The following is a 6874-nucleotide window of genomic DNA, read 5'->3' as shown; positions in this document are numbered from 1 at the left end:
AAACCATCCAGTCGCCTCCACCTTCATAGAGACGGAGCAAAGACAATTAGTGTAATACTCTTTTATTATTTCTTTATTTATTTTTATGTTTGTTTAAATGTTTATTTAATTTTTATTGTTTCTCAATATTGTTTATTTTTAGTACACTAAAAAAATGTGGAGAAACATTCAATTTGGAGCTGCCAACATAGTTAATCAACCTCATAATTCAGCAACTGAACTCGGTAGGCTCATCAGTGATTTTCAAAATCTTTGATTTGAGGATGACAATATAAAAGGAAATACCAAAGATATTGCTGGTCTTATAGGACGAAATCTAGTTGTTTGTGAATCTCACTTGCTCTTAATACATTCGGCATCACATCCACTTGTAGTTTAATTTTAAGTCATTGGGTCCTACGATTGTCAAGTGGTGCAACTGAAACAATTAATCCTCTCATGAGAAATAATGACAACATAATAATATTGCATGACAAGATTGGACATTCAAATATACTCAACATGCAAGCCCTTAAAAATACTTATGATCTTGAGTTTCCTATCACTTCTGGTACTTATTAGGACCAATTGCTAAGTAAGACTCAGTTTTCAACACGATCAATTATTGTACTTTGGTTGTTTCAGGACAATTGCTTTCAAGATAACAGTTTGAGGGTAATACTAATGCCCCCACTCTGCTCGCAATTTTATTACAGCCCCTAATGATCGTGGTGATGATGTTGATGAAGCCCTTGATGATGATAGTGATGGTGATGCTTTTAATGATGGTGGCGATGATGTCGATGAAGTCCTTGATGATGATAATAAAGCCCCCAATAATACTAATGAAGTTGATAAAGCCCTTAATGATAGTAGTAATGATGCAGATGAAGCCTGTGAAGCCCCACATTAGTTGGAGAGGAGAACGAAGCATGTCTTATAAGGGTACAGATACCTCTCCCTTGTAGACATGTTTCCTAGACTGTTATGACTATACTTAGGAAAATGAAACCGTGAGGTGGCTACGACTGCACCAAAGTAGACAATATCTACAGGTGATACGTTGGGATGACTACAATTGCACTTCGAGACCAGGAGACATTACATTCTGGTATCAGAGTCAGGGTCAGGTCGGTGTGCTAGCGAGATTGCTAAGCTCCAAAGGGATGGATTGCAACGTCCCACATTAAGGTGGATACGGTTGCACTTCGGGACTTAGAGACGTTACATTTTGGTATCAGAGCCACGGTCGAATTGATGTGCTAGTGAGGACATTAGCATCTAAAAGGGGTGGTTTAGCCTAATAAAAAGAACTGATTTTGGCTTGGGAACCGCTATAGAAATTGAAAGAAGCGTATAAGAAAGAAAATGAGTTTGAAAGATATTTTTTTCCCAAAACAAAATAAAATGTTATAAGTTTAAAAAATTTTCCATAAGCTTTAAGATCAAAATAGTAAACTGGCCTAATAAAAGTTATAAAGGTTGCGATTTTTAACTTTTCAACTTGCCTACTCATTTACTAGGAATTCATTCTTTTTCCTAGTTTAAAATTTTATTGTTTTGAAAACGCATTTCTGAATCACTTAATTCTAAGTATGTGAATCATGATTGTTCTTTGGGCATGAAAAAAAAAATTTCGGTTGGACTTTTCATAATTATATTATGAATGGAGTTTTTCTTCCTTGGAAAACCCAAATTAATAACTTCCCTTTCTCCACAACACATTTTCAATAAATCTTGAAAAACAACTTAAATCAGTTAAATGCAATACAACATTAAAAATTAACAAGTTTCAATTTTAAATTAACAATTTTTTCTCCATAAAACATGTTTAATAAATCTTTAAAAAACACTTGAGCACACGACAGCTTTTAAAATTAACAACTTTGATTATGCAATTCGTAAGTTTTAATTTCAAACTAACAACTTTTCTTTCCCTATAATCAGTATTGATTAGACCTAAGGACATTGATATAATGATGTGACCAAATTTCTAAATTACTTTTTAAGCTATGTGGCCCAATTGAGGAATTCAGATGATCCGAATTGCAATATGAGTTATGTAATTAACTTTTAAAAGAAATTTTCGTTAATGAGATCGGCTAACGTGCATGAGTGGATGATTTTATATTTGAGGATCTAAATTTATATTTTGACAGCCAACCCTAAATAACTAACTTCAAGTATTTTATATAGTTGATTTATATTTTCTTTATAGGAAAACGGATAATTGAAAAAAATTAGTTAGAGATTTTGATTAAGCAGACAAGTAACAATACGATACTCAGTTTTTTAGTGAAGGTAAATGAATGAAATACTTATATTAATAATCAGAAGCCATGCAACTTTTATCTCTAAAGATCCAATAAATACTATTATCTAAATATTTACTATTATATTTTTGGTATTGAATATATTTATTTCAAAAATTAAAAAAATGTATTAGGGGCTATCAGAGATCTAGTGACAACTTTTGTTTAACTATTTACTAATTTAACTTTACTATTTATTAACTACTTTTGTTATCTAAAATAGTTAATACATAAACGAGAGTAGTCAATATCACCGGAACTTTGAAATAAGAATAGTTAATAGCTTAATAAGAATAGTCATCAGAAGGGTCGTCGATGCCAGGGCTCCTGCCAAGAATGTTTAAGTGGCATTCTACCAAAAAAAAAAACTGCAAGGGAAAAAAAATTATAAAAACACTAACATTTTATAATCCCTATAGTCATGAGTATAGATTTAGAATTTTAAAAATTGCTATTATTTTTGGGAATTTGGAAAATCAAATAGTAGTTTTCAGGGATTTTCTTCTTGTAACAACTATATTAGTTAAAGATGTGAATCATGATTAGTAATTTAGATTCAAATGAGTGGGGAGAAATCAAGTATTGTACGGGAGAAATTATCTCAGGAAGACAAACAATAGAACTTGGGAGAATCAAAGTTGTAATTCTGGGCACATATGTCCAAAAAATGCAACTGAATTTGCATAGTCGTGATAACAAAATGTACAAGTTGTATTCCTATTTTAATTTAAAAAGAATATTAAGGGTCAACACAAACACGTGGACCTGCTGCTTTGCCTTAAAAATAAATTAATTAAATCAAGAAAATATAGTTGTAGGCACAAGGTATAGATTGATAATTTAAAATTAGATCAAATTATAAATTTTACAAATAAAAGTATTATTTAATCAAAAGGATGCATAATTATAAATTTTAATTATCAATTCATTATTTTATACTTATTAAATAATATATTTAATGACGTTAAAATTAGAGTAAAGTATAACTTTTTGCAGTAAAAAACTTATTTAATCATGAGAGGACATGATTACATACTTTAATTAATAAATTCAGAATTTTATAATTACTAACAAAATATTCCAAACAGTTATAAAGTTAGATTAAAGTATAAATTTTAAAAATTAGAAAGAGCTCTATGGAATTTTGAAAAGACTGTATGGTCGCGAATGTATTACTTTACTCTTAATTTTTATTTTCTAATTTTAATTTTAAAAATTCTATATGATTTTTATTATTTTGGTTTTTTATGGAATATTAATTTATATAATTCAATCAAATTAAAATTTAAAATGAAATACATATTTACTCATTGTTTAAAATTTTTTTAATTTATATATAGTCTTCAAATTTCAACTTAAAATTTTGAGTGATGAAAAAATAAAAATAAAAGTAAAAGCAAACTTCTGAGCTAACCTAGGCGAAACATTTGTTTAGAGATGTGCAAACATTTAATCATGCACTGTTTATGTTTATTTTTGTTAGTTTTGGACGTACATTGTTTATGTTTATTTCTTATTAAAACTTCTTGTCCTCCCCACAAAACCATCCGGTCACCTCCACTTTTATAGAAACGGAGCAACAACAATTAGTGTAATGTTCTCTTATTATTTCTTTATTTATTTTTATATTTGCTTAAATGTTTATTTAATTTTTATTGTCTCTCAATATGTTTTTTATTTATTTTTAGTAGACTTAAAAAACGTCAGGAAACCCTTAATTTAGAGTTGTTAACATAGTCAATCAACCTCATAATCCAGCAACTGAACTAAGTAAGCTCATCAATGATTTTCAAAATCTTTGATTTGAGAATGACAATATAATAGGAAACACCAGAGATATTGCTAGTTTTATAGGGTGAAATCCACTTATTGGTGAATCTCACTTGCTCTTAATACATTCAGCATCACATTTACTCATAATTTAACTTTAAGTCGTCGAGTGGTTATAACTACACTTTGAGACCAGGAGATGTTACATTTTGGTATCAGAGCCAAGGTCGAGTCAGTGTAATAGCGAGGACGCTAGGCTCCAAGGTGATGGATTGTGAAGTCCACATTGGAGTGGATACGATTGCACTTTAGGACTTGGGGATGTTATATTTTGGTATCAGAGCAAGGGTCGGATCTATTTGCTAGCGAGGATGTTGGGCCTTAAGGGGGCGGATTGTGAAATCCCATATTGGGGTGGCTACGGCTGTGTTTCAGGATCTGGGGACATTATATTTTGGTATCAGAGTTAGGATCAGATTGGTATGCCAGTGAGGACGCTGGGTTCTAGAGAGGATGATTTTGAAATCTCGCATCAACTGGAAAGAGGAACGGCGCATTCCTTAAAAGAGTGTAGATACCTTTGTCTCATAGACACATTTTCTGGGTGGCTACGGCTGCACCCAAATAAACAAAACTATATAGTGACTATGATAATATCCACGGGCAACACTCTGGTGGCGATGATAAGGCACCTAACGATGCTGCAGCTACATCTGCCACCTCTGATGATGATGATCTTTGATGATGTTGTCCCCTATAACATCCTGATTTTTAATCAAGAACTAAGTGGTAATTAAGCTTGAATGAGATATGAATTTTTATCTATTGTAATCATATGTTGAATTTATATGAGTGTGATGACTTATGTTATGAGATCTTATAGGTAACATATAATTATTTTTATGTATTAAATGGTACTACTTCAATAGCTTACTCTAAGTTATTGCATATGTTATAAATTATCGGTGTCTTTCACGTGCTATTTGTAATGGTTCTATATTATCATCTAGGGCCCCACATATTTTTCTTTGTTGTGATACTTGTTAATTATGATGATGTACTTTGTTGTCATGTTTATACCTTTAGAATTATTGTATTATTGATGGAGTGCTAGTAAAATAGCCAAAGATTGTAGGACCTTTATATAGGTGATTTTTGTGGGTCCATATTAATACTTTGGTGTTGGTTTTGAAAACTGAATTGATTGTTTGATTTCAGGTTGTGTTGAGTTGTGTACTATTAATAGTTCAAGGTTAACAGGTGGATGATGCTTTATGTTCTTTTTCTCTTGTGCCCTAAGTGTTGATTTGTGGTGGACACATGAAGTGTTTTGAAAATAAAGAATTTAAGGTAAATCCTTTTCCAATCAAACTCAACTTGAGATTTAATTATTTATAGACAATGAATAAATATTCAAATATGGAAAGTGATTTGAGGAAAAAATAATTTATTTTTCTATTATTTGACATGATTTCAAAATTATTATCAACAAGGAATTTTATTAAATGTTATTGGCTCGAGAAAAGATACATTTTGTTTAGAGTTAAATTTTCAAAATTACAGCCTAGATTTGTTCAGAGCCATCGTATCTTTGAAGGCCTATAAAATTTAAACAAAAATTACAGTCATTGTTTAAACTTAAAAATTAAGTGATTTTTAGACTGTATATAAAAATCATTTTTGCTGGATATGTGTGTGTAATCAACGGTGGATAAAATAAATAATTTTAACTGGATTTAGATTTATCATATTATTTCTTTTTACTCAAGTTTCCTATTTTTATTGTTTCCTCTTCCTGAAACTAAAGTTAAGTTTAGATTGTTCGGATCTTTATAGATAGAATTTGATTATTGGCTTTTTCTTTTTAATGAACTGAATAATATTTTATTAAAAAAACTGTTGAATAATATTGGATATTATGAATATCTTCCCCTTGATTTACTTGGGTTTCATTTCTTTCCCTGGTCACCCATCTCTTTCCTTCCTAGCCTGCATGAATTTTGGATTATTTAGAAATTTTCTGAAAAACAAAAACTATAATGCATTGGGTTAACATTATTAAAAATATTTGTACGTATGTTTTAGTAATTTTCAGATTTTATAATACACACAACCTTTGAAAAATAAAAGTACATACAAAATATTACCGCAGAAAAGGGGGCTTGTTCACGAATGCTAATATCTTTTCAATAAACAGGAGACATATATTTTTTTCGGAAATCACATTACTTTATCCTGCTTTTTCCAAAGAAAAATATTACCATTCAAGATGAGGATTTTAAGTTGAAAGGGATAAGGACAGTACACAAAATTTTTATATATGGAAGAAAATTTTTTTTTCAGGTGCTGAACTTAAGAAAATTGCGAATACCGATCAAGAGACACTCTCATAGGGGTATTAAACTGAGAAAATCCCTAAAAAAGTACTTAAAAAATTTAAATTTTTATTTGGGTTGCTGAATTTTTCGAAATCCTAATCAGGTCACACGACCTAATGAGAAATTTTAAAATTTTATAAAATGATTTTAATACCCTTTTCATTGAAAACCTATAGAAATGATTATTTTCTATTATTTTTGTGCCGTGAAGCTCTGAACGAGAAAAACTTAGTGTTTATCATTACAAAGTTGAAAATTTGATGAGTTAGTTTTCATATTAATCTTTGTTCTTTAATCTTAATATATAGTTTCCTTATGATAGAAAATTATTAATTTAGAATTGAAACATGTTAATTACGAAATGAAACATGTTAATTTCTAAGGTTGTATTGTGATTAAATTTTATTCAAAGACTTATTACTAGTATGTTATAAA

The sequence above is a fragment of the Neltuma alba genome, unplaced genomic scaffold (genome assembly GCF_004799145.2).
Source record: "Neltuma alba isolate B1F8T4 unplaced genomic scaffold, ASM479914v2 tig00004369_pilon, whole genome shotgun sequence".
Lineage (NCBI taxonomy): Eukaryota > Viridiplantae > Streptophyta > Magnoliopsida > Fabales > Fabaceae > Neltuma > Neltuma alba.
The sequence above is the reverse complement of the archived record's forward strand: the minus strand, read 5'-3'. Positions refer to the sequence as shown.